Source organism: Caretta caretta, chromosome 28 (assembly GCF_965140235.1).
Source record: "Caretta caretta isolate rCarCar2 chromosome 28, rCarCar1.hap1, whole genome shotgun sequence".
Taxonomy (NCBI): Eukaryota; Metazoa; Chordata; order Testudines; family Cheloniidae; genus Caretta; species Caretta caretta.
In genome coordinates this window covers 10,303,593-10,316,685 of record NC_134233.1, presented here as the reverse complement: position 1 = coordinate 10,316,685, position 13,093 = coordinate 10,303,593, and the positions used below count along the sequence as shown (strand labels likewise).

The window sequence follows — 13,093 nt, the reverse complement described above, 5'->3', positions numbered from 1 at the left end:
GCCAGCTCAGGTAGAGATTATTGGGGGGGTTCTGATCTGTTCCTGCAGGAGGGAGAGGGACAGCAAATACACGGGAGAGGGGAAGGTTTGCACCGTCTGGTTTGGAGGTTGAAGCGGGGCAGGAAATGCACAGGGTGGAGAAAGGGAGGAGGCCAGGGGGTGGCAGACCTGCTGGGAGTTGTTTAATAAGTGGCCTAGATTCTTGGAACAGACCCATGAGGTTCGGAGGTGGAAATGCTCCAATTTGGTGAACAGAAAATAACCCACGTAGATGGGGCTGGGAAAAAGGACCAGACTCGTAGTGCTGGAGCCTGACCCAACTAACCAGTGGGTGCCTTTAAATATGAAGGGGGAAGCCACCAGTCAGGCTTAGGGGAGATTCCCCTGCTTCATATCCAGCTCTAGGAGTGCTTAATCATTATGCAAGGTAACCTATTTCCCCTTGTTTTTTCCTGCCCCCCCACCCTCCCGACGTTCTTGTTAAACCCTGGATTTGTGCTGGAAATGGGCCACCTTCATTGTCATACACATTGTAAGGAGAGTGATCACTTTAGATAAGCTATTACCAGCAGGAGAGTGGGGTGGGAGGAGGTATTTTTTTCATGATTTGTGTGTATATAAAAAGCTCTTCTACACTTTCCATAGTTTGCATCCGATGAAGTGAGCTGTAGCTCACGAAAGCTTATGCTCAAATAAATTGGATTGTCTCAAAGGTGCCACAAGTCCTCCTTTTCTTTTCACAAGGAGGAGGGTGTTGGGCTTCCTACAAGAGATCTCTCCCTAGACCCTGCTCGGGGCAGCATCTCCGGTCTCAGTCTGTGGCTAGTAGGTGTGTGATGGATCTGCTGGGAGAGAGGAGGGGTGTCTCTTCGCTCCCTCACCCTGGTATTTCCTGGGTGCTCTGAGCGGGGTGGGGGTGGGACTCTGTTGGCTGCGGTCCACCCAGAGTTTCCGTTTGATTGGCTCCTCTCCCCCACGAATAGTGGGGCTGTGAGTGGGGCAGCAGGTCCTGAGTGTGGGGCTCTTGCTCTTTCAGGGGCCGGTGACCTTCGAGGAGGTGGCTGTGTATTTCACCAGGGAAGAGGGGGCTCTGTTGGACCCCGCTCATAGAGCCCTCTCCAGAGACGTCATGCAGGAGACCTATGAGAATGTGACCTCGCTGGGTAAGGGTTCCTGTCCCCTCGGTTCTTGGAAGGGGAACGGAAGAGATGAGGTTCACGCCACCCCCACAATGCCACCTCTGCTCTGTCCTGTTCCAGCATCACCCCAGCATGCCCGTGACACACACACGACCAGAGACCCTCCCCTGCTGCTGAACGCTGTGGGAAGAGAGCACAGGAGCAGAATCGCACAGTGTCAAATATTTCCTGTTTGCAAAAGTAAAATGGGGGGTTAGGTCCAGCATAACGAACAGAAGCTTCCTACCCCTGGCCTTCTCTCAAACCCTGAGCCTTCTCCACCCAGACCAGAATGTGCTTGGGATGTAAGAAGCAGGCTGCTGGGGTCAGAGCGGCTGGTCCAGGGTTACTGATCACACAGACCTTGAATGGTGGCTGGGGGAATCCAGACAAGGGAGCTCCAGCAGCAGAACATTGAAACTCAGCCAGGATTACAGATGACACAACTCCTCACTGCTCCGGATTGCCTCGTGCATGGGACAATGGCTTCGGTTGCTGGTGAAAATCCTTGAGACCTGGAGAGTTGCTCCCCCCATCCCCATGTGCACTAGCCACAATCTCTCTTCTCTGCAGACTTGGTTTTTTGAGTCCCTCATTCCTGAAGTCACATGACCCCGATTCTTATTTTTCACATTCTGCTTTTCTAGACTATTTAGAGTCTGTTGCTTCTGAATGATAGTTTCTAATTTCCCAGTGTTCTCCACACCCAGGGATTTTCCTACTCCCTCCCATTGCACTGGACTCACTAGGTTCCCTGGTATCTCAGAATGGCCACACTGGGACAGACCAAAGGTCCATCTAGCCCAGTGTCCTGTCTTCCGACAGTGACCAGCGCCGGGTGTCCCAGAGGGAATGAACAGAACAGGGAATCATGAAGTGATTCATCTCCTGTCACCCATTCACAGCTTATGACAAACAGAAGTTAGGGACACCATCCCTGCCCATCCTGGCTAATAACCAGTCATGGACCTGTCCTCAATAGATTTCTCATGGTGTTTTTTTGTTTTTTTTTTTTGTAACCCTATTATAATCTTGGCCTTCACAACGTCCTCTGGCAAGGAGTTCCCCAGGTTGACTGTGCGTTGTGTGAAGAAATACTTCCTTTTGTTTCTTATAAACCTGCTGCCTATTAATTTGATTAGGTGATTCCTAGTCCTTGTGTTCTGAGAAGGAGTAATTAACACTTCCTTCTTTACTTTCTCCACAGCAGACATGCTTTTGTAGACCTCTCTCATATGCCCTCTTGTCTCTTTTCCAAGCTGAAAAGTCCCAGTCTTACATATCTCTCCTCATACAGAAGCTGTTTCATACTCCTAGTCCGGGTTTTTTTGCCCTTTTCTGAACCTTTTCCAATTGCAATGTATCTTTCTTGAGATGGGCCGACCACATCTGCACACAATATTCAAGATGTGGGCGTACCATGGATTTATATAGAGGCAAGTTATGTACTGTCTTATTATCTATCCCTTTCTTAATGATTCCCAACACCCTGTTCGCTTTTTGACTGCCTCTGCACCCTGAGTGGATGTTTTCAGAGAACTATCGACAATGACTCCAAGATCCCTCTCTTGAGTGGAAACAGCTAATGTAGACCCCATCATTTTATATGTATAGTTGGGATTATGCTTTCCAATGGGCTGCACTAGGTGCTATCCTGACATCTAGGACTGCTGAGATCCTGCATTCAGTGATATCCCTGCCCTTCCTGTTCCCTTTCTCCACTGAACCCCACCAGCCCATTCTTAGTGTTCCCAGCTTCCCCAGGACTCTGTCATTGTGTCTGGACTTCTCTCTCTCTCTGCAAGAAGCAGTTCCAGGGAGACTTGTCCTCTGTCTGGAGTCTTCAACTTCTGGGACATGGATTTACTTTCTCTGTGTTTTAGGAGATGCTTTGAAATTGAGTGTCTGTGACATTAACCACAGTGCAATCTTGACTGCTTGAACAGCTGTTTCCCCTCAGTTGCCCAAGCTGGGGTGGTTTTACACTGCTTTACTGTGAGAACAGCCACTCCTGGGCAGTTAACACCCAGTCTCCAGCATGTAACTCGCTGCCAGCTACACAGTATTGAGCGCTGTTAGTCAGCGACTCACGAATTACAGTGCACCACAGGAGAACCCCAGAAAATTCTCTGGTCCCGGACTTTTGTGCATCTTTCACTGTCCAGCACACTACTGAACGACGCAAGGTCATATGAAGTCTGTCATTTCATCAGTGGAAAATGACACGTGCCAGCCTTGTTATCCCAAATGGATTTTCCAACACACTTTAATCCCAACACACTGGTTAGATGAAACAATAAAATGAGATGGCTAACTACCGGCAAAAAAAACATATTCATTGACTACAGGTAATGAGGTATAAAAGCCAGAATTGTTTACAAAAGAAATGCAAGATAAAACCCAAACTAACATCTAAGTTAACAAGCTAAAACGGATACAAAGCAAATGTTTCTCTCACCATATCCTGAGGCAGGCTGGCTGTCCTTTCAGCCAGAAGTCCCCCTAATTCGCCCCTGCTGCCCAGTTCAGTTTCTTCAGGAGCTGTCATGAGCAGAGGAAAAGGGGGAGAGAGAGAGTCTCAAGCATTTTCCTCCCCTCTTTTTATAATTCAGTCCTTTGTAGGACAAACAACTTCAGTTCTCAGGTGAGTCATGGTGACCGGCTGTCTGTTGTAGATATGAGCTTCAAGTGGTGCCTGTGAAGGAATGTAAATGTCTTCTTCACACCTTCCCCCTCCTGGAGAATGGCAATTTGACCAGCTGCTTGCCTTGCTGTCTCTGAGGAACTGGTCTGAGGGTGTTCCCCAGAATTGTAACTTTTTCACCAATATGATACAGTAAAATCTCATAATTTTACATAGTGTTGCTACACATATTTTAAAAGGAGGATAATATTCTATAGATTATGCATTTTCAAATGATACCTCAAACGAGCCATACTATGTAAATAATTGATCATAGTTTTCTAGAAGAGTGAACGTAGGGGTTGTGACAGGGTCAGGCCAGATGGCTAAGTAGGTCCCTTTTCCTTGGGTAAAGTAACAGACCAATCAGGAACCTTCTGGAGACCAGTAAGACAGGCTGATTAGAACACCTGCAACCAATCAAGAAGCTACTTGAATCAATTGAGGCAGGCTAATCAGGGCACCTGGGTTTCAAAAAGGAGCTCACCTCAGTTAGTGAGGTGTGTGTGAGGAGCTGGGAGCAAGGGGCGCGAGGAGCTGAGAGTGAGACCATGGACTGTTGGAGGACTGAGGAGTACAAGCATTGTCAGACACCGGGAGGAAGGTCCTATGGTGAGGATAAAGAAGGGGTTGGGAGGAGGCCGGGGGGAAGTAGCCCAGGGAGTTGTCACTGTCGCACAGCTGTTCCAGGAGGCACTCTAGACAGGTGCATTCCACAGGGCCCTGGGCTGGAGCCCGGAGTAGAGGGCGGGCCCGGGTTCCCCCCAAATCCTCCCAACTCCTGGTCAGACACAGGAGTCGTCAACCTGGACTGTGGGTTCAGAAAAACGGCCAAGCTGAGGGCTGCCGTGAAGCTCCAAGGCGAGCAAATCCGCCCATAAGCGCAAGACCCACCAAGGTAGGGCAGGAACTTTGTCACAGGGTACAGACTGTGCCTGTCTGTGTGTGTTCCCGGCGGATATGTGGGTATTTCAATCCCTCATAAGCAGAGTGCTCAGCATCTTCAGGGACCCAGGGAGCTGGTCCTGGGAATTCACTGGTTTACTCGGTGTGACACTGTAGGGAATTGTGAGACACTTTAATAATAATAATTAATAATAAAATACCAATATGATGAAATTGCAATGAATCATGCTAGATATGCCATGTAAGGTGTCAGTGAAAATGCTATGATTTTCCAAGTATGATCATTTTGTTTCTATGTTTTGTACCACCTTTGTGTTGTGAGTTATAGACCTGTAGGGTATATCTGTATTTCCAGACTTGTGCAGTGTTTCTGGGTGACACCCCCGGACAGACTGGCATCAGCACTGCTGAGCCTCTTCACTGGCCTGTCAAGGGTCATCAGCTGTACAATGAGCCCATGAAAAGAACCAAGGGGATACAGCTATTGAGTCAGCAAGACATGCAGGGGTATGCCTGTGTACTGAGACCTCCAGGGCTTTTCCATGCCATGTGCTGTGAAGCTTGTGTTTGGGACACAGGAAGTACAAGCCACAAGGCAAAGGGAATAGAAAGGGCAGCTGCATCATCTTCATTTTCTCTTCAATCCCTCTTCCTACCTCTGGAGCAACTTCTCTGCAAACTGAAGCCTTGAACAAAGGACTGAATGACCCATCCAAGCTGTGGATGTGTTCCAGACGGACTTTCAAGCCAGGAACTCACCAAAACTGTGAAGAACCCGATCTATAGATTTCTGAATGTATCTGACCTTTCCTTCTTTCCTTTAGTTTAGAGGCTAAAGGATTGGCTGGCAGCCTGGTATTTTGGGTAAGATCCAAACCTTTTTTTTAAGGTCAGGCTTGACAAAGCCCTGGCTGGGATGATTTAATTGGGGATTGGTCCTGCTTTGAGCAGGGGGTTGGACTAGATGACCTCCTGAGGTCCCTTCCAACCCTGAGATTCTATGATTCAAACCTGTGCTGACCTGGTAATATGGCTGACCCTTTGGGGTCAGAACATTGTGTTTCTGAGACCAGAATTTTTAAATAAGCTCTCACTGTACCGAACATAGGTGCTGATTGGGAGTCAGAGAACTGGAATGCAATAAAGGGGGCTGTGTGATCTTTTTCAGCTTCTCAATAACCAGTGTGGGGGATCAGAAGCATAGTCTGTGAGTGGTCGGTGATTTTAACTTCAGTGTTGGCCATCAGTTCTGGGAGCATCTTCTCTCCCTTTTTTAGCCTGCCCTGACCTTAGCGTTTTCAGTCAGGACTCCCCAAGGCACACCAGGTCACACTAAGCACTGAATGTTTTGTTTTTTTTATGACAGAGTCTTATGCAATCACCTGAACTCCTTTGTTTTCTTTCATCTGAGCAGGGTTTCCCATTTCCAAACCTGATGTGTTTTCCCAGCTGGAACAAGGGGAAGAGCCATGGGTCTCAGAGCTCCAGGGTTCAGAGGAAAGACAGACCCTGAGAGCTCCCTGCAAAGGTGAGGAAACATGAAACCAACTCAGAATCTGTAAGTGCCTGAAGGAAACATATGGGATGCCCTACAAAGCCCTTGGGAGGTCACTCAGTTCATAATTGTCTCTAGCAGGGGTCATAACCTCAGGGTAACTATAGCTCATGGCTTCCTGTAGATCCTAGCAGACATCAGGCAGTAGCTTCCTCCCTTCCCCCCATGAATTTGGATGGGATGTGAAGGCTGAATTGATCCCCTCCTCTCTCCCATTTAGGGGAAGTGTTTGGAGGAGTTCAGTTCCTGTTTTTATTTGACCTCTCTCCAGCACTTTTTTTCGTTGGCCTTCCCCTTTCCATCCCTGTTTGAGGTTTTTGTCTCTACCGCAGCAGGTGATGCGATGGCATGTGAGAAAGAGGAGCAGAATTCTCAGCAGGAAGATGCTGGGCAAGTGGATAAACACAGAGCATTATCACAGAGATCGGAAAGGAACGTGTCCAGGAGTCATGAGCAGGCAAAATCCTGTGAGATTCAGCACAGACCAGAGAGAGAGCAGGGAAATCGGCCAAGGGATAAAGTGGGTAAATTAATTTCCTGTTGGGGAAATCAGAAGGACCTCAAGGAAAGCACAACACAGCAGGAAATCCTCAGGGGAAAGACAAAAAATGCATGCACTGAGTGTGGGGAAAAACGTATATGACCAGACAGCCCTTATAAAGCATCAGAGAATCCGCGCAGGAGAGAGGCCCTATGAATGCCGTGAGTGTGAGAACCTTCAATCGCAGCTCAAACCTTGTTACTCATCAGAGAACCACACAGGGGAGAGGCCCTATGAATGCTGTGAGTGTGGGAAAACCTTCTCTTGGCACTCAGCCCATGTTAGCCATCCAAGAATCTGCACAGGAGATCAAGACCATAAAAACCTCTAGGGCTATCTGTACTTTTTTTTCTTTAATACTTTTCCTGATTCCCACATAGTAACTTTTAAAGTTGTTTGAACTGTTTGCAGCACCGTTATCCCTCAGCGTGTCCAAATGAGTGGCCCATTTTTGCCTTTTGCAGTTCACCCTGTTTTGAGGTGGACCCATTTGTCCTTCCTATCGACTCCATTGTCTCATGAATAATTTGAGTGTGCCCTTCCTATCAGGAACCAGGGAGCATCACATCTATACCATTCCTCCTATTGCAAAATTATTGTTCGGAATCACCAATGATTCAGATTATATCATTGCCAGTTGTTCTCACGTTGCTCTGGGTTGTGCTGAAGAGCAGTTATATTGGGAACTTTCCCAATTATATTTAAAGGAAGAGGAGCAGGGGCAGGAAAAGACGTGTCATTTCAGCCTCTGTGACACTGGAAGGAGATGGGGTGACTCAGAGATTCCCTCCTTCCCCATCACTCCAGACCTGTTAACTCTGCATGGCTCAGACAGGAGGGATCTTCATCACATTCTATCCCTCCACTTCTCCAAGTGTCACGTGATGAAGCGTTCTCAGCTGTCTGTGCTTGGAGACGATGCTTTGACTTCTTTAATCCTATATCAGAGTCGCTATGCCTGGAGATGAAAGTGTCAAAAACCTGGAAGGGGAATTCAGATGGATCCCAAGCACCGTGTGATCATTTGGAGTTTAAATCCCAGGTTCCATCAATTGGTAAAGCCACTTCTGGCAAGGGGGCTGTTTTGTCCCCCATTATGGGGGATGCTAGGTTACTAAAAAAATTTTAAATAACCTAACTAATTCTATGGCATGGGGAATGGTCCCCTTCATGATGCAGATGTTGAGGAAATAGAAGTGGGTTTTTTATTGAATTTATCCTTTGTAGGTGCTAAAAAAAAGTGTATGAAATGAAATCAGTGTTGGAAATCTCATAGCTGCAGAAAAATAGCTAGTTTTGAATAGAAACTCCAGCTCTGATAACTAACAGGGCTGTATCCAGTCCCTTGCCTGGAATTGTGCCACCAAATTAAAGAAAAGCTGGGCATGTTTCAGGAAGCCATTCCTCACTAACACTGCTGAGATTTTGAGTGCTTTTGTAAAGGATTCTACTTCAGAGAAGTGTACATTTACCCTAACCAAGGCCAAGGATTTGGAAAGAACTGGGGTTGAATGAGTACACGCTCCGTTCTTGGTTTCCATCCCAGTAAAATAAGCTATGGTGACCAAAGACCCAAGGAAAATTGTTTGTTTGTACAACTCACTGATTACAGATCCAAAGCATGCCAGCGTTAGATTGAGAACAATCATCCTTCACCATTTGGATCCAAAGAGAGAGAGTGCTTCATAGGACGTTCCCTCCTCGTGGATTCCAAACTGGGTGCCTGATTGGGTAATGTCAAAGTCAGATTCAGGACTCACATAATTTGTCAGACCATTCTGTTTATTAGCAAAGCACTTTGCCAATGCACCCAGATATGGGAGCCCCCTGCAAAGGCTCAAGCTAACTTATTTATACAGATAAGCCAATTGAACATAAGAGACAAAAGGAAGCAGAAACTGACAAATATACATACATATCTTACTTGCATACTAATGTTTACCAATCTCCCAGCTCAGTAGGAGCTCTAAGTTAATTAGTTTGAGGACCCATTGTCTCACACTCCTTAATGTTTCTCTTCTTGACAACTATATTTCAACAAACCCTTCAAGTAGCATTTCTTTAATGAATTCTAATTTCAATATAATTCATTCTATTTTCACAGAAACAAGGACTTTCAGGCTGTGGAAATGATGGTAACCAATGAGGCAAGGAACGTGTCCGGTTCCAATTTCAGACTTCCAGATACTCGCATGTTGAGTCCTGATTCTCTGGTTTTGTGTCTGATGCTCCGGCTTCACAATAAAGCTGATGTTGGCACAGCTGCCCCAATGTAGCTGCACTGGTGTAGCATGCTATTACAGATGCTCTAAGCCAATGGGAGAGATCTCTCCCGTCGGACTTCATTAGTCCAGCCCCCTCAAGCTATATGTCCTGCTGACGTAGCGCTATCTACACAGGGCGTTAGGGCTGTGTAACTACATTGCTCAACTCTGGATTTTTCACACCCCTGAGCAATATAGTTATACCGATAAATGCCTTTAGTGTAGGACAGTTTTCTCTTGTGTTTTATGCATTTACATCCCTTCTCCTCTACCTCCTTCTACTTTGAAAGATTAAAAAGTGTGAAAAGAGAGATTTTTTTTTTTCCTCGTGATGCAAACATTCCCACATAGGAGACCCCTTCCACCAACACACATGGCAGAAGAACCAGCGATATATGAACTCACAGAAGTGGTTGGGACCTACGTTGGGACAAACCAGAACTAGAGCCAAGGTTCAGTTGTTGGCAACAGGGATTAAAAGAAAATGAACTCATATGACAAGAATTTGAGTTCTTTGAATATGTTATTGTTTCCAGTGAAAATGAATTTATTGGTTAAAGAGTAGGAGACTAATTGTGTGATAATCTGAATCACTTTGTAAAACAAAGTGTCTTGTTTTTTGTTTTGTTAGTCATAGAGGAAGTGACAGCTGATCTTGAAAAGTTAATTTGCTTTAATTTACCCCCTGTAGTGTAAGGAGTTCTGGTAGAAAACCTCACTCCAATGGTTGGGGTGGAAGAATGTGTGTGAGAGTGTATAAGTGAATATTGGCCCAGTATAGATTTTAAATTTTTGTGTTTCAAATAGAACTTATTTTGCTTAGTTTCAAAGTCTATTTCTAGTGAAAGCAAAGCTATTCGAAGAGACAATTTGTAGAAGTTTTTACAAGTTCTTACACTTAGACTGTAAGGGTCACTGACTTCCCCACTTCTCTAATTTGCAAAGGAAAGTCATCTGTCATAGGATGTGTTCAGCAGGTAGGAAAGTTGCAGTCCTCAACCACCAAGGAAAAGGCTGAAGTCCATTACCTTTTAGGTCAAGAAGCCATCTAAAGTCTGGTCTCTGCTGAAAAGCGATGTTGACGTAGCCACCTCTCTCAGGGGTGTGAAAAGTCCACTCCACTGAGAGAAGTAGTTAATGTGACCTCAGCCCCAGCGTAGACAGTGTTAGGTTGTCAGAAGAATACTTCCAGTGTTTGAAGTATAGACAGAGCCTGAGACAGACTGATCCCCTATGGGAAGTGAGTCATGACATGAATTCCAATTTTGACCCATTTCCCTATATGTGAGAGAGGTACTAGTATGGAGGGCTGGGCCAGCTGTCCGATCGCCTGGTTCCTCAACTGTAGCTACAGCCCTTAGTACCCATCCACCCAAAGACTGAGAGAAATGGAGAGTTCCAACTGTTATTTTAGTATCTTATTGTTCCTTTCTCTGTTTTTTGTGCTGGCCTTTCTATTATATCAGGGTGTGAGGGTATAGCTCAGTTCATGTTGTGACAAAGCTCTGTCCTTGTCTCTATGGGTCCCACGTTTCCTGGTGGATTTTGCTAGCCTCAGAGGCTCACTGTGACCCTCCACATAGCCCTTCTCTCTCTCTAGAGGCAAGGGCCACAGCTTACTGAGCCATCATAAGCCAGCAAGGGAGGTGAGGAGAAGCAACCCTCCCTCGCACAATCTCTGTTTCTCAGTATCCATGATTAATCAGGGAGGGGGGAGCCCGGGCCTGCCCTCTACTCTGGGCTCCAGCCCAGGGACCCTAATAGTAGCAGCTATGGTAGCTGACTTTTGGGAAATAGGACGTGTACAATTCCCTGGGCCGCTTCCCCACAGCAGCCCCCACTCAGTATCTCCTTCGCTGTTACCTCAGGGCCTCCTTCCTTGCACCTGATGTGGATTTGCACTGCTTGGTTCCTCCAACAGCACGGCTTCCTCCTACAGATCCTGACACATGCGCCTCACTGAGGAACTGGGAGGCTTTTCACGAGTTCCAGCGAGGCCTTGATGGGCTTCAGGTATTCCAATCAACCTAGCTATCTCCACTGCTTTCTAGAAGGATCTTAATTGGCCCAAGGTGTCTTGATTAACCTGAAACAACTGCCATTTGGTTACCATAGTACCAAGCATTTGTTTAGCCTGGGGCTAACATACCTGTTCCTCACTACTTTACTATAGCCGTCTTGCCTTGCCCCGTCGCAATGTGTGACAAAAGCTTATTGGTGCCAATTGGCAAAGGGGTCACTGTCATTCACAAGCAACTCCTGTCTCAGACCTGACAAATTCACCACACCTAGGACCCAGAGCAGGGGTGGTGGAATCTTCCTTACAGTGGGGGGGCCACCGGCGTCCGAACTGTGACGCCCCCTGACACCCCTTTCCCCCCAGCCCTCACTCAGTCCGCCCCTTCTCCCTGATGCCACCCCTCCCTCGGAGGCCACACCCACAGAACGCCTCTTCCCCCAAGGCTCCACCTGGTTCCCCCCTCCGTCGTCCGTTCTTAGGGCTGCTAAAAAGTGCTGGGCCCATGGCCCTCTAAACCCCCCTCGTCCTGAACCCTGACACACAGCCAGGCAGGCAGCAGTGTGTGTGTATGTGACAGAGACTGCTGGGCTGTGCTGAGCCAGTGCGGGAAGTGGGGGCTGATGTCGGGGCTGTCCCGCTCCCCCTGACTCAGGACTGGGGTGTCCCACTCCCCCTGACTCAGTCTGGGGTGTCGCCCCTCCCCCTGACTCAGGACTGGTTGTTTCCAGCAGCTGTCTGAACTTAGGGACAGCGTGCCAACACACTCACTCTTCCACAACACACATGCTCCCCGAACACACACACTGTCTCTCCCCAACACACACACACTCTCTGCCCAGCACGCCCACGGCAGCTGAAAAGCCGCTGGCAATCGAGTCGGATGCCCATGGAACAATGGGATAGAGAAACCTGCCTCGTGTGGCTGCCCACGAGGCATTGCAAACCCTTCCCAAAGCACCCTGCGGCCAGTTGCACAGTGGGATAGCGTCCCACAATGCACTGCTCTCTGTGGCGATCCAAGAGCTGCTAGCCTGGATGCGCTCCGGTGACACAAGCAGCCTAGTGTGGACATGCAACAGCGGCTTAATTAAAACGCTTTAACTAAAGCAGCATAACTCTGTCGTGTAGACGTAGCCTGGCTCCCACTGGGGCCAAGGATGCTCAGGCACTGAAACTAAAGAGCCACAACTTCCTCCGTAGTTGGCAGGATTCAAACCTGCACAGGGAGACCCCCCCAAGGGATTTCGAATCCACCACCTTAACCACTCAGCCACAACTACTTGCTTTATAGAGTGCTCTCATGACACTCTAGTTCTTTTCTCACTGAGTGATCGTTTCCAATTGTTTCCTCAGACCAGCGTCCACAACACACTCACTGCTGTGCTGTTGTGTAAGTGTGCCCAGGGCTGAACAAGGATTCCTGCTCGTTTCCCTTCTGGCTGGAGCATGAGGAGAGTGTGTTTGTGGCCAGTGACGTCGCTGTAAATTGTTGTAAAATTCCTGCCTCGATAATTCAGACAGTCCCTTTCCCGTCATATCCCCAGTACATCAGTGACTGTAATAGCAGGGGGCAGGTTTTCTGTGGGGCACAGAGCTTTGCCAGGGGGTTGGTGTCTCCTTCCTTTCCTCACCCTGGAGGAAACTCAGCTTTTCATTCCATCTTTAATGTGTCATGGAATAACAACAGCAGCATGAAGAAAGAGGTGGGCAGGGTGGGCCTCAGGGGAGGGGCACAGAGGTGCAAGTGGTGGGCAGGGCAGGACGGAGAGGCACGGGTGGCAGGCTGGGTGGGTCTCATGGGTGGGGCTGAGAGGTGGGAGCGGCGGCCATGGTGGGTCTCAGGGGAGGGGTCAGAGAGGTGTGGGTGGCGGGCAGACCTTGGGGTAGGGGGCGGAGAGGAATGAGCAGCCGGCAAGGAGGCCTCGGGGAGAGAGGAGCGAGTGAAA

General features: G+C 47.9%; 1 non-coding gene across 1 annotated transcript; it reads right to left on the bottom strand.

Moving 5' to 3' along the window:
* Positions 1 to 12,342: 12,342 nt before the first annotated feature.
* Positions 12,343 to 12,427, bottom strand: TRNAS-CGA (transfer RNA serine (anticodon CGA)). Its single transcript has one exon. It is a non-coding gene; the product is annotated as a tRNA-Ser (tRNA).
* Between the last annotated feature and the right edge of the window lie 666 nt (positions 12,428 to 13,093).